This window comes from Scyliorhinus torazame, chromosome 22, assembly GCF_047496885.1.
Source record: "Scyliorhinus torazame isolate Kashiwa2021f chromosome 22, sScyTor2.1, whole genome shotgun sequence".
Lineage (NCBI taxonomy): Eukaryota > Metazoa > Chordata > Chondrichthyes > Carcharhiniformes > Scyliorhinidae > Scyliorhinus > Scyliorhinus torazame.
This window is the reverse complement of record NC_092728.1, coordinates 82,594,651-82,609,803: the sequence shown is the minus strand read 5'-3', so window position 1 is coordinate 82,609,803 and position 15,153 is coordinate 82,594,651.

Below are 15,153 nucleotides of genomic sequence, written 5' to 3'. Positions count from 1 at the left end.
TGCTCTCTGTGAGGGAGTGTGTGACTGAAGACTGCTCTCTGTGAGGGAGTGTGTGACTGAAGACTGCTCTCTGTGAGGGTGTGTGTGACTGAAGACTGCTCTCTTTGTGGGAGTGTGTGACTGAAGATGGCTCTCTCTGTGGGAGCTGTGTGACTGAAGACTGCTCTCTGTGTGGGAGTGTGTGATTGAAGACTGCTCTCTGTGAGGGAGTTGTGTGACTGAAGACTGCTCTCTGTGTGGGAGTGTGTGATTGAAGCCTGCTCTCTGTGTGGGAGTCTGTGACTGAAGATTGCTCTCTGTGTGGGAGTGTGTGAATGAAGACTGCTCTCTGTGTGGGAGTGTGTGACTGAAGATTGCTCTCTGTGTGGGAGTGTGTGACTGAAGACTGCTCTCTGTGGGAGCTGTGTGATTGAAGACTGCTCTCTGTGAGGGAGCTGTGTGACTGAAGACTGCTCTCTGTGTGGGAGTGTGTGACTGAAGACTGCTCTCTGTGTGGGAGTGTGTGATTGAAGACTGCTCTCTGTGTGGGAGCTGTGAGACTGAAGACTGCTCTGTGTGAGGGAGCTGTGTGACTGAAGACTGCTCTCTGTGTGGGAGTGTGTGACTGAAGACTGCTCTCTGTGTGGGAGTGTGTGACTGAAGACTGCTCTCTGCGTGGGAGCTGTGTGACTGAAGACTGCTCTCTGTGTGGGAGTGTGTAACTGAAGACTGCTCTCTGTGTGGGAGTGTGTGACTGAAGACTGCTCTCTGTGAGGGAGTGTGTGACTGAAGACTGCTCTCTGTGAGGGAGTGTGTGACTGAAGACTGCTCTCTGGGTGGGAGCTGTGTGACTGAAGACTGCTCTCTGTGTGGGAGTGTGTGACTGAAGACTGCTCTCTGTGTGGGAGTGGGTGACTGAAGACTGCTCTCTGTGAGGGAGCTGTGTGACTGAAGACTGCTCTCTGTGAGGGAGCTGTGTGATTGAAGACTGCTCTCTGTGAGGGAGTGTGTGACTGAAGACTGCTCTCTGTGAGGGAGCTGTGTGATTGAAGACTGCTCTCGGTGTGGGAGTATGTGACTGAAGACTGCCCTCTGTGTGGGAGCTGTGTGACTGAAGACTGCTCTCTGTGAGGGAGCTGTGTGACTGAAAACTGCTCTCTGTGAGGGAGTGTGTGACTGAAGACTGCTCTCTGTGTGGGAGTGTGTGATTGAAGACTGCTCTCTGTGTGGGAGCTGTGTGACTGAAGACTGCTCTCTGTGTGGGAGTGTGTGACTGAAGACTGCTCTCTGTGTGGGAGTGTGTGATTGAAGACTGCTCTCTGTGTGGGAGCTGTGTGACTGAAGACTCCTCTCTGTGTTGGAGTGTGTGACTGAAGACTGCTCTCTGTGTGGGAGTGTGTGACTGAAGACTGCTCTCTGTGAGGGAGCTGTGTAACTGAAGACTGCTCTCTGTGAGGGAGTGTGTGATTGAAGACTGCTCTCTGAGGGAGATGTGTGACTGAAGACTGCCCTCTGTGAGGGAGCTGTGTGACTGAAGACTGCACTCTGTGAGGGAGCTGTGTGACTGAAGACTGCTCTCTGTGAGGGAGTGTGTGATTGAAGACGGCTCTCTGTGTGGGAGTGTGTGATTGAAGACTGCTCTCTGTGTGGGAGTGTGTGATTGAAGACTGCTCTCTGTGAGGGAGTGTGTGACTGAAGGCTGCTCTCTGTGTGGGAGTGTGTGACTGAAGACTGCTCTCTGTGAGGGAGCTGTGTGACTGAAGACTGCTCTCTGAGGGAGCTGTGTGACTGAAGACTGCTCTCTGTGAGGGAGTGTGTATCTGAAGACTGCTCTCTGTGTGGGAGTGTGATTGAAGACTGCTCTCTGTGAGGGAGTGTGTGATTGAAGACTGCTCTCTGTGAGGGAGTGTGTGATTGAAGACTGCTCTCTGTGAGGGAGTGTGTGATTGAAGACTGCTCTCTGTGAGGGAGTGTGTGATTGAAGACTGCTCTCTGTGAGGGAGTGTGTGATTGAAGACTGCTCTCTGTGAGGGAGTGTGTGATTGAAGACTGCTCTCTGTGTGGGAGTGTGTGATTGAAGACTGCTCTCTGTGTGGGAGTGTGTGATTGAAGACTGCTCTCTGTGAGGGAGTGTGTGACTGAAGACCGCTCTCTGTGAGGGAGTGTGTGACTGAAGACTGCTCTCTGTGTGGGAGCTGTGTGATTGAAGGCTGCTCTCTGTGAGGGAGTGTGTGACTGAAGGCTGCTCTCTGTGAGGGAGTGTGTGACTGAAGACTGCTCTCTCTGTGGGAACTGTGTGACTGAAGACTGCTCTCTGTGAGGGAGTGTGTGATTGAAGACTGCTCTCTGTGAGGGAGCTGTGTGACTGAAGACTGCTCTCTGTGAGGGAGTGTGTGACTGAAGACTGCTCTCTGTGTGGGAGTGTGTGATTGAAGACTGCTCTCTGTGAGGGAGTGTGTGATTGAAGACTGCTCTCTGTGAGGGAGATGTGTGACTGAAGACTGCTCTCTGTGAGGGAGTGTGTGACTGAAGACTGCTCTCTGTGTGGGAGCTGTGAGACTGAAGACTGCTCTGTGTGAGGGAGCTGTGTGACTGAAGACTGCTCTCTGTGTGGGAGTGTGTGACTGAAGACTGCTCTCTGTGTGGGAGTGTGTGACTGAAGACTGCTCTCTGCGTGGGAGCTGTGTGACTGAAGACTGCTCTCTGTGTGGGAGTGTGTAACTGAAGACTGCTCTCTATGTGGGAGTGTGTGACTGAAGACTGCTCTCTGTGAGGGAGTGTGTGACTGAAGACTGCTCTCTGTGAGGGAGTGTGTGACTGAAGACTGCTCTCTGGGTGGGAGCTGTGTGACTGAAGACTGCTCTCTGTGTGGGAGTGTGTGACTGAAGACTGCTCTGTGTGTGGGAGTGGGTGACTGAAGACTGCTCTCTGTGAGGGAGCTGTGTGACTGAAGACTGCTCTCTGTGAGGGAGCTGTGTGATTGAAGACTGCTCTCTGTGAGGGAGTGTGTGACTGAAGACTGCTCTCTGTGAGGGAGCTGTGTGATTGAAGACTGCTCTCTGTGTGGGAGTGTGTGACTGAAGACTGCCCTCTGTGTGGGAGCTGTGTGACTGAAGACTGCTCTCTGTGAGGGAGCTGTGTGACTGAAAACTGCTCTCTGTGAGGGAGTGTGTGACTGAAGACTGCTCTCTGTGTGGGAGTGTGTGATTGAAGACTGGTCTCTGTGTGGGAGCTGTGTGACTGAAGACTGCTCTCTGTGTGGGAGTGTGTGACTGAAGACTGCTCTCTGTGTGGGAGTGTGTGATTGAAGACTGCTCTCTGTGTGGGAGCTGTGTGACTGAAGACTCCTCTCTGTGTTGGAGTGTGTGACTGAAGACTGCTCTCTGTGTGGGAGTGTGTGACTGAAGACTGCTCTCTGTGAGGGAGCTGTGTAACTGAAGACTGCTCTCTGTGAGGGAGTGTGTGATTGAAGACTGCTCTCTGAGGGAGATGTGTGACTGAAGACTGCCCTCTGTGAGGGAGCTGTGTGACTGAAGACTGCACTCTGTGAGGGAGCTGTGTGACTGAAGACTGCTCTCTGTGAGGGAGTTTGTGATTGAAGACGGCTCTCTGTGTGGGAGTGTGTGATTGAAGACTGCTCTCTGTGTGGGAGTGTGTGATTGAAGACTGCTCTCTGTGAGGGAGTGTGTGACTGAAGGCTGCTCTCTGTGTGGGAGTGTGTGACTGAAGACTGCTCTCTGTGAGGGAGCTGTGTGACTGAAGACTGCTCTCTGAGGGAGCTGTGTGACTGAAGACTGCTCTCTGTGAGGGAGTGTGTGACTGAAGACTGCTCTCTGTGTGGGAGTGTGATTGAAGACTGCTCTCTGTGAGGGAGTGTGTGATTGAAGACTGCTCTCTGTGAGGGAGTGTGTGATTGAAGACTGCTCTCTGTGAGGGAGTGTGTGATTGAAGACTGCTCTCTGTGAGGGAGTGTGTGATTGAAGACTGCTCTCTGTGAGGGAGTGTGTGATTGAAGACTGCTCTCTGTGAGGGAGTGTGTGATTGAAGACTGCTCTCTGTGTGGGAGTGTGTGATTGAAGACTGCTCTCTGTGTGGGAGTGTGTGATTGAAGACTGCTCTCTGTGAGGGAGTGTGTGACTGAAGACCGCTCTCTGTGAGGGAGTGTGTGACTGAAGACTGCTCTCTGTGTGGGAGCTGTGTGATTGAAGGCTGCTCTCTGTGAGGGAGTGTGTGACTGAAGGCTGCTCTCTGTGAGGGAGTGTGTGACTGAAGACTGCTCTCTCTGTGGGAACTGTGTGACTGAAGACTGCTCTCTGTGAGGGAGTGTGTGATTGAAGACTGCTCTCTGTGAGGGAGCTGTGTGACTGAAGACTGCTCTCTGTGAGGGAGTGTGTGACTGAAGACTGCTCTCTGTGTGGGAGTGTGTGATTGAAGACTGCTCTCTGTGAGGGAGTGTGTGATTGAAGACTGCTCTCTGTGAGGGAGCTGTGTGACTGAAGACTGCTCTCTGTGAGGGAGTGTGTGATTGAAGACTGCTCTCTGTGTGGGAGTGTGTGATTGAAGACTGCTCTCTGAGGGAGTGTGTGACTGAAGACTGCTCTCTGTGAGGGAGCTGTGTGACTGAAGACTGCTCTCTGTGTGGGAGTGTGTGATTGAAGACTGCTCTCTGTGAGGGAGCTGTGTGACTGAAGACTGCTCTCCGTGAGGGAGCTGTGTGACTGAAGACTGCTCTCTGTGAGGGAGCTCTGAGACTGAAGACTGCTCTCTGTGTGGGAGTGTGTGATTGAAGACTGCTCTCTGTGAGGGAGCTGTGTGACTGAAGACTGCTCTCTGTGAGGGAGCTGTGAGACTGAAGACTGCTCTCTGTGTGGGAGTGTGTGATTGAAGACTGCTCTCTGTGAGGGAGCTGTGTGATTGAAGACTGCACTCTGTGAGGGAGTGTGTGACTGAAGACTGCTCTCTGTGAGGGAGTGTGTGACTGAAGACTGCTCTCTGTGTGGGAGTGTGTGATTGAAGACTGCTCTCTGTGAGGGAGTTGTGTGACTGAAGACTGCTCTCTGTGTGGGAGTGTGTGATTGAAGCCTGCTCTCTGTGTGGGAGTCTGTGACTGAAGATTGCTCTCTGTGTGGGAGTGTGTGACTGAAGACTGCTCTCTGTGTGGGAGTGTGTGACTGAAGATTGCTCTCTGTGTGGGAGTGTGTGACTGAAGACTGCTCTCTGTGGGAGCTGTGTGATTGAAGACTGCTCTCTGTGAGGGAGCTGTGTGACTGAAGACTGCTCTCTGTGTGGGAGTGTGTGACTGAAGACTGCTCTCTGTGTGGGAGTGTGTGACTGAAGACTGCTCTCTGTGTGGGAGCTGTGAGACTGAAGACTGCTCTGTGTGAGGGAGCTGTGTGACTGAAGACTGCTCTCTGTGTGGGAGTGTGTGACTGAAGACTGCTCTCTGTGTGGGAGTGTGTGACTGAAGACTGCTCTCTGCGTGGGAGCTGTGTGACTGAAGACTGCTCTCTGTGTGGGAGTGTGTAACTGAAGACTGCTCTCTGTGTGGGAGTGTGTGACTGAAGACTGCTCTCTGCGTGGGAGCTGTGTGACTGAAGACTGCTCTCTGTGTGGGAGTGTGTAACTGAAGACTGCTCTCTGTGTGGGAGTGTGTGACTGAAGACTGCTCTCTGTGAGGGAGTGTGTGACTGAAGACTGCTCTCTGTGAGGGAGTGTGTGACTGAAGACTGCTCTCTGGGTGGGAGCTGTGTGACTGAAGACTGCTCTCTGTGTGGGAGTGTGTGACTGAAGACTGCTCTCTGTGTGGGAGTGTGTGACTGAAGACTGCTCTCTGTGAGGGAGCTGTGTGACTGAAGACTGCTCTCTGTGAGGGAGCTGTGTGATTGAAGACTGCTCTCTGTGAAGGAGTGTGTGATTGAAGACTGCTCTCTGTGAGGGAGTGTGTGATTGAAGACTGCTCTCTTTGTGGGAGCTGTGTGACTGAAGACTGCTCTCTGTGTGGGAGTGGGTGACTGAAGACTGCTCTCTGTGAGGGAGCTGTGTGACTGAAGACTGCTCTCTGTGAGGGAGTGTGTGATTGAACACTGCTCTCTTTGTGGGAGCTGTGTGACTGAAGACTGCTCTCTGTGAGGGAGTGTGTGACAGAAGACTGCTCTCTGTGAGGGAGTGTGTGATTGACGACTGCTCTCTGTGAGGGAGTGTGTGACTGAAGACTGCTCTCTGTGTGGGAGTGTGTGATTGAAGACTGCTCTCTGTGAGGGAGTGTGTGATTGAAGACTGCTCACTGTGATGGAGTGTGTGATTGAAGACTGCTCTCTGTGTGGGAGCTGTGTGACTGAAGACTGCTCTCTGTGAGGGAGTGTGTGCTTGAAGACTGCTCTCTGTGTGGGAGCTGTGTGACTGAAGACTGCTCTCTGTGAGGGAGCTGTGTGACTGAAGACTGCTCTCTGTGTGGGAGTGTGTGATTGAAGACTGCTCTCTGTGAGGGATTGTGTGATTGAAGACTGCTCTCTGTGAGGGAGTGTGTGATTGAAGACTGCTCTCTGTGTGGGAGCTGTGTGACTGAAGACTGTTCTCTGTGTGGGGGCTGTGTGACTGAAGACTGCTCTCTGAGGGAGATGTGTGATTGAAGACTGCTCTCTGTGAGGGAGCTGTGTGACTGAAGACTGCTCTCTGTGAGGGAGCTGTGTGACTGAAGACTGCTCTCTGTGAGGGAGCTGTGAGACTGAAGACTGCTCTCTGTGTGGGAGTGTGTGATTGAAGACTGCTCTCTGTGAGGGAGCTGTGTGACTGAAGACTGCTCTCTGTGAGGGAGCTGTGAGACTGAAGACTGCTCTCTGTGTGGGAGTGTGTGATTGAAGACTGCTCTCTGTGAGGGAGCTGTGTGATTGAAGACTGCACTCTGTGAGGTAGTGTGTGACTGAAGACTGCTCTCTGTGAGGGAGTGTGTGACTGAAGACTGCTCTCTGTGAGGGATTGTGTGACTGAAGACTGCTCTCTGTGAGGGAGTGTGTGACTGAAGACTGCTCTCTCTGTGGGAGTGTGTGGCTGAAGACTGCTCTCTCTGTGGGAGCTGTGTGATTGAAGACTGCTCTCTGTGAGTGAGTTGTGTGACTGAAGACTGCTCTCTCTGTGGGAGCTGTGTGACTGAAGACTGCTCTCTGTGTGGGAGTGTGTGATTGAAGACTGCTCTCTGTGAGGGAGTTGTGTGACTGAAGACTGCTCTCTGGGTGGGAGCTGTGTGACTGAAGACTGCTCTCTGTGTGGGAGTGTGTGACTGAAGACTGCTCTCTGTGTGGGAGTGTGTGACTGAAGACAGCTCTCTGTGAGGGAGTGTGTGACTGAAGACTGCTCTCTGTGAGGGAGTGTGTGACTGAAGACTGCTCTCTGGGTGGGAGCTGTGTGACTGAAGACTGCTCTCTGTGTGGGAGTGTGTGACTGAAGACTGCTCTCTGTGTGGGAGTGTGTGACTGAAGACTGCTCTCTGTGAGGGAGCTGTGTGACTGAAGACTGCTCTCTGTGAGGGAGCTGTGTGATTGAAGACTGCTCTCTGTGAGGGAGTGTGTGATTGAAGACTGCTCTCTGTGAGGGAGTGTGTGATTGAAGACTGCTCTCTTTGTGGGAGCTGTGTGACTGAAGACTGCTCTCTGTGTGGGAGTGTGTGACTGAAGACTTCTCTCTGTGAGGGAGCTGTGTGACTGAAGACTGCTCTCTGTGAGGGAGTGTGTGATTGAAGACTGCTCTCTTTGTGGGAGCTGTGTGACTGAAGTCTGCTCTCTGTGTGGGAGTGTGTGACTGAAGACTGCTCTCTGTGAGGGAGTGTGTGATTGAAGACTGCTCTCTGTGTGGGAGCTGTGTGACTGAAGACTGCTCTCTGCGAGGGAGCTGTGTGACTGAGGACTGCTCTCTGTGAGGGAGTGTGTGACAGAAGACTGCTCTCTGTGAGGGAGTGTGTGATTGAAGACTGCTCTCTCTGAGGGAGTGTGTGACTGAAGACTGCTCTGTGTGTGGGAGTGTGTGATTGAAGACTGCTCTCTGTGAGGGAGTGTGTGATTGAAGACTGCTCTCTGTGAGGGAGTGTGTGATTGAAGACTGCTCTCTGTGTGGGAGCTGTGTGACTGAAGACTGCTCTCTGTGAGGGAGTGTGTGATTGAAGACTGCTCTCTGTATGGGAGCTGTGTGACTGAAGACTGCTCTCTGTGAGGGAGCTGTGTGACTGAAGACTGCTCTCTGTGAGGGAGTGTGTGATTGAAGACTGCTCTGTTTATGGGAGCTGTGTGACTGAAGACTGCTCTCTGTGTAGGAGTGTGCGACTGAAGACTGCTCTCTGTGAGGGAGCTGTGTGACTGAAGACTGCTCTCTGTGAGGGAGTGTGTGATTGAAGACTGCTCTCTTTGTGGGAGCTGTGTGACTGAAGACTGCTCTCTGTGTGAGAGTGTGTGACTGAAGACTGCTCTCTGTGTGGGAGTGTGTGATTGAAGACTGCTCTCTGTGAGGGAGTGTGTGATTGTAGACTGCTCTCTGTGAGGGAGTGTGTGATTGAAGACTGCTCTCTGTGTGGGAGCTGTGTGACTGAAGACTGCTCTCTGTGAGGGAGCTGTGTGACTGAAGACTGCTCTCTGTGAGGGAGTGTGTGACTGAAGACTGCTCTCTGTGTGGGAATGTGTGATTGAAGACTGCTCTCTGTGAGGGAGCTGTGTGATTGAAGGCTGCTCTCTGTGAGGGAGCCGTGTGGCTGAAGACTGCTCTCTGTGTGGGAGTGTGTGACTGAAGACTGCTCTCTGTGAGGGAGTGTGTGACTGAAGACTGCTCTCTGTGAGGGAGCTGTGTGATTGAAGACTGCTCTCTGTGAGGGAGCCGTGTGGCTGAAGACTGCTCTCTGTGTGGGAGCTGTAGGACTGAAGGCTGCTCTCTGTGAGGGAGTGTGTGACTGAAAACTGCTCTCTGTGAGGGAGTGTGTGACTGAAGACTGCTCTCTGTGTAGGAGTGTGTGACAGAAGAGTGCTCTCTGTGTGGGAGCTGTGTGACAGAAGACTGCTCTCTGTGAGGGAGCTGTGTGACTGAAGACTGCTCTCTGTGTGGGAGCTGTGTGATTAAAGACTGCTCTCTGTGGGAGCTGTGTGATTGAAGACTGCACTCAGTGAGGGAGTTGTGTGACTGAAGACTGCTCTCTGAGGGAGTTGTGTGACAGAAGACTGCTCTCTGTGAGGGAGTTGTGTGACAGAAGACTGCTCTCTGAGGGAGTGTGTGACTGAAGACTGCTCTCTGTGAGGGAGCTGTGTGACTGAAGACTGCTCTCTGTGAGGGAGTGTGTGAGTGAAGACTGCTCTCTGTGAGGGAGCTGTGTGACTGAAGACTGCTCTCTGTGTGGGAGCTGTGTGACTGAAGACTGCTCTCTGAGGGAGTTGTGTGACAGAAGACTGCTCTCTGTGTGGGAGTGTGTGATTGAAGACTGCTCTCTGTGTGGGAGTGTGTGACTGAAGACTGCTCTCTGAGGGAGTTGTGTGACAGAAGACTGCTCTGTGTGTGGGACTGTGTGATTGAAGACTGCTCTCTGTGTGGGAGTGTGTGACTGAAGACTGCTCTCTGTGGGAGCTGTGTGACTGAAGACCGCTCTCTGTGAGGGAGTGTGTGACTGAAGATTGCTCTCTGTGGGGGAGTGTGTGATTGAAGACTGCTCTCTGTGAGGGAGTGTGTGATTGAAGACTGCTCTGTGTGGGAATGTGTGATTGAAGACTGCTCTCTGTGTGGGAGTGTGTGATTGAAGACTGCTCTCTGTGAGGGAGCTGTGTGACTGAAGACTTCTCTCTGTGTGGGAGTGTGTGATTGAAGACTGCTCTCTGTGTGGGAGCTGTGTGACTGAAGACTGCTCTCTGTGAGGGAGTGTGTGATTGAAGACGGCTCTCTGTGTGGGAGTGTGTGATTGAAGACTGCTCTCTGTGAGGGAGTGTGTGACTGAAGACTGCTCTCTGTGGGGGAGCTGTGTGATTGAAGACTGCTCTCTGTGTGGGAGTGTTTGACTGAAGACTGCTCTCTGTGTGGGAGTGTGTGACTGAAGACTGCTCTCTGTGTGGGAGCTGTGTGACTGAAGACTGCTCTCTGTGAGGGAGTGTGTGATTGAAGACGGCTCTCTGTGTGGGAGTGTGTGACTGAAGACTGCTCTCTGTGAGGGAGTGTGTGACTGAAGACTGCTCTCTGTGAGGGAGCTGTGTGATTGAAGACTGCTCTCTGTGTGGCAGCTGTGTGACTGAAGACTGCTCTCTGTGTGGGAGCTGTGTGACTGAAAATTGCTCTCTGCCTGGGTGACTGAAGACTGCTCTGTGTGACTGAGTAGTTATCCCTCGCTGAAGGTGGTGCCCGATACTAATGGAGCTACATAAGATGGAGCTATGTCTGGTGGCCCAGTCTCAACTCAGGACATAATGGGCTTGGTGAAGCAGTGCGATTCATGCCAGGAGAATCAAAAGCCATCTCCTTCGGCCTCCCTACATCCGTGGCCATGGGTGCGAGTGCAGGTGGACTTTGTTGGGATTTGTATGGGTTACATGTTTTTGATCTTGGTAGACGCACACTCCAAATGGTTAGCGATAAACCACACGGTCTCCACGACCTCCCACACTACAATGGAGAAACTCGGCCAGAGTTTCTGCACGCAGGGAATACCAGAAGTCCTGGTGTCCGACAGCGACACTGCCTTCACCAACGGCGAGTTCCAAAGGTACGTGCTATCCAATGGCATCAGACTCATCAGAACGGCACGTTATCTCCCGTCGTCAAACGGGCTGGCGGAACGGGCAGTGCAGATGTTTAAAACTGGCGTAAAGAAACAACCTGCGGCATCCACAGAGAACAAATTGGCATAATTCCTATTCGGCTATCGGACCATTTCTTACACAACAACAGGAATTCCCCCAACAGAACTGTTAATGGGACAGCTGCTTTGTCCGAGATTAAACCGGCTATTCCCAAACCTGACGGGGTGGGTGGAGTCCCAACAAGGGAACCAGGAAAGAAATTACAACTCTGTGAGAACCGAAGGAACATTCAAGACAGGTGTTCTGGTTTATGTGAGGAACTTCGGAGATGGTTCCAGCTGTGTCCCTGGAATCGTATTGTCAAAAATAGGGTGACATGGTGGCAAAATGGTGTTGCTGATTTTCTCCTTGGTTCAATTGCTCTGTTTTATAACCTTTGCTCTCGAGTCGCCAGGTATCTTTATGATACCGCCATGAGGTTCAAGTCCGAGTAATGATCAATAATCCAATACACCGATTAGTAAGATTTAAATCAAAGCACATTTATTATACACAGTAATCGCTACTCATGCACAAATTCTACGTCTATGCTACTTCTACAACTAACAGGCCTATACTTAACTTTGAACTGGCCCACCAGGTCAGGGGAAGAAATGGCCTTTCGTTCGGGTTCTGAGTCTGCGGGATTCGAAGTCGGTACGGATTGGTAGCTAGGAGCGCCTATCTCGTAGCGAGCGTTGAATTAAGACTTACGATTTTGATGATCACTGGAGTCACTGCACCGATCACGGTCAATGTTGGTTCGTTTTGCTGTGTGACCCGGGCAGGAAGAAGAGAGCGGTGAAGAGAGCAGTGAAGAGCGATTTGAACTTGGGGCTCAACTCTTATAGTCCCCAGGGGCTTCCCGCCTTTCGGGGTGAACCCTGTACCTGGTCCCAAGTGATTGGACTTTGTCCCAATTGCTTGGTTCGATTTTCTCCAATACTGGAGCGGTTCCCTGATCGATGGGCGGTCTTGAGGTGCTCGTTCACCTCCTTTGTTTTGGTTCCTGCTGGCGCCGAGGAGTCTGGCTTTGCTTTGCGTGTCAAAATGTTACTTATTGTTCCCGGGGATTGCTCATCAGTATGCAGATGGCCGTTACTTTGTTATGCTGATGGTCGCTGGTATCGATGTTGTCTGGTTTTTGCAGAGGTAAATACACAGCAAACCTGCAGCTGCTGGTTTTTGTCTTGTTGGCTGACTTTCCCATCAGCCTTTGCCGTTCGCCATTTTGAATCGGGAGTTGGCCAATTTAGGTGGCTACAATGGTTAGCACTGCTGCCTCACTGTACCAGGGACCTTGGGCAGCTGTTTGGAGTTTGCACTTTCTCCCTGTGACTGTGGGTTTCCTCCGGGTGCTTCGGTTTTGTCTCACAGTCCAAACATGTGCAGGTTAGGTGGGTTGTCCAATGATTAAGTAGGGTTATGGAGATAGGGCAGGGGAGTGGGCTTTGGTAGGGTGCATTTTTGGAGGGCCGGTGCAAAGTCAATGGGCTGAATGGCCTCCTTTTGCACTGTAGGGATTCTATGGTGACTGGTGTCCTACAAAGTGAAGGTCCAGGATAAGGTCGTGAGGAAACACCCAGACCATCTCAGAAATAGGCAGCCTGTCCCCAAGAAAGCCTCATTACCGGCCAGGTAGCTGGTCGTCACTAATACGGGGCAACAGCCTGAAACAAATCCTGCGTCCGTCTCCCCTGATAACAAAGGCACTGATTCCGAGATGGAGGCAGAGGAAGCTGGTTTGCTGGCTAAAGCAGACGCCAAGGGGGATCTGCGCCAGTTACTCTTCGACGCGCTCTCCGGAAGCAAAGGTCTCCAATTTGGTTCACACCTCCAGATCCTGTTTCACCCTTGACAGATCTCACGAATTGTTAAGCGGCAGAAGAGATTTCCTCACTGCAGGAGCACTGAGGGAGAAACAGACTTGTGGGGGGTGGGGGGGGGGGGGGGATGTTTTGGTGGCCACGAAGGACAGGGGTGTTCGTTAATAGAATACAAATTCTCCTATTGAGCGGGTGGTAGCTCGCCCAATAGGAAATGTAAAGCGGGAGCTTAAAACCCGCTGATCCAACCCAGGCTGGTATCCCATAGGTCCCTGGGCTTGGACTAGAGTGCTGTTAGCCACTGCAGTGGCCTTTTTTGTTCCCTTAATAAAAGGGTTTTGTGCTGGAAGACTGACCTTGGTGACAGAACTCCGTGCGGCTGATTGAGAGATGCTGCACAAATCCCCCACTGAGTACTGAAATGAACTAGAAGCGTAGAAGCGGAGGGCAACTATGTCCTTCAAAGCCACTGTCATGGGGTGTCCCTAAGTGGTGTAGCCTCCTGAGCACTGGACCTCAGGCATTTGTCGGTAGTTGCTGCGCTGTACGCTCTAGCCACTGGATAGTGGGGTCTTTGGCGTCTCTTCCCACCTTGGACTCACTGCTGGCCCTGCACCAACTGAGCCTCTCCTCTTACACGCCTCTGCCTGCACCCACTTTCCCTCCTCTCCCTCCTGCCCCTCTCTTCCTCTTTAGAGGAGGTCCCACCAGCAGAGTACACTGTCCCCACTGGAGCAGATGCTACAAACCAGTACCTTGCAAATGATGGACCGCTGTCCCCCAATCCTCAGAAAAACCTTCCAGGGGATCCCTAAAATGCTGAAATGCATCAAATGTTAAACAATAACTCTGAAACTCAAAGAAAACTCTTTACTCACACTTTACAGCTACGAACTCTACCACAGAGAAACTGCTACTGCTCTGGGGGCTTTTATCCTGCTCTCGGATGAGGAAATTAAAAACATGTGATGAGCGACCATTGGTTTTGGCTGTTTGATGAGCTAAAAGTCTCACAGGCAGTGTAAAATCGCTGTCGATTTGGACTTTTAATGGCCTTAATTGGCCCTTTAATAGTTGGCAGCCATGCATCCGATTCATGCACGCCCAGACCTCGAACGCTCCCTCGGGAACCAGTGCCCTACAATCCAAGCAGACTCACCAAAATGCCCTCCGTGCCTTTACGCGCTGCACGGCGGGGTTTCCTGTACAGGCTGCTGCTGCACTCCCTTCACCTCCTTGTCCTCGCCTACCACCCGGACACGCCTTGGCGTGCCTTGTTGTCGACCAGTGGCACAGCTCCACACTGGGGGTCTCCCTACAGACCTGTCCTCCACCTCAATCTTGGGACGTTGGATGGAGGGTGATGCGCACAATACCGATTGCACTGGCAACAACTCTGCCATTGTTGCGGTTTTGTGGAGTCTGTGTATCATTTTTATGTTGAATGTTGTAGGCAGCACTCCCTGTTTAGGTTCTTAACCAATCTTTTGTTGAAGTTTTGTTTGCACTTAAGTCTCACGCTCATGATCTATGGGCACCCTGTGCGAAAGGGGCAGGGAAGGTGAAGGACCTCCTCGTGAACCTACTCCTGGTCACGGCAAAACTTGCCATTCACACGTCCAGGCGGCGGGTGACCGAGGGGGTCGTCCTATCAGATTGTCTGCCCCTCTTCCGCGGCTATGTTCATGGTCGGGTGACCCTAGAGAGGGAGCATGCGGTGTACGCGTGCACCATGAATGCCTTCGGTGCACAGTGGGCACCGCAGGGGTTGGAGTGCTTTATCGGCCCTCTTAACCACACTTTGATTTGGTGTTTGTCAAGTTTCTGTTCCTCTTTGTTTTGTTGGATAGTATCCCTTCAAGGAGCGGCTCCTTTTAATTTGTCTGTGAGTTTGTTTCTTTTAGTGTATTAAGTTGATTGGTCCCAAAATAGTTCACTCACACACGCACTGGCCGACCGCGACATGTGTGTGTACGCGATGACTTCGGGAAATGCTACCAACATCTTCTCGAAAGATTTTAACGCATTTCTGGGTTGTGCCGTGCGGCCCAGACAGGTAACGTTCAGGCCATAGATTTCCAACTCTAATGTTGTTAATCTCCACCTCAGTCAGCTGCTTACCTTTAACCTTGCCTTTGTCACCTCCAGACCCAAACTTTTCCAATCCTCTCCTGGGTGGCTTCCTTAGCATCCTCTGTAAACGTCCATTACCTTACTTGCTCCAAGTCCTGTTCACTCATCACCCCCGTGCTCACTGACGCTCCGTGGTTCCCATTTCAGTCAGTGTCGTTGTTTGCTTACTTCACTCCTGAGCAACCTAGCAGAAAAATTTTAAAATCATTTTTATTCAAAATTTTTCACAGATTATCACAACAGAAAAATAGAAACCGCCCCTTTGCACAAATAATAAAACAACAAGAACAAAAGTGCATAAATAAACAAATAAACATTAAACAATAAACAATAGCGCATCCCCTACTAATTACGAACTTACCCCCCCTTCCCCCCCCACCCCGAACCCCCCCCCCCACCCCCCTCAACCGACCCCTCCCGTC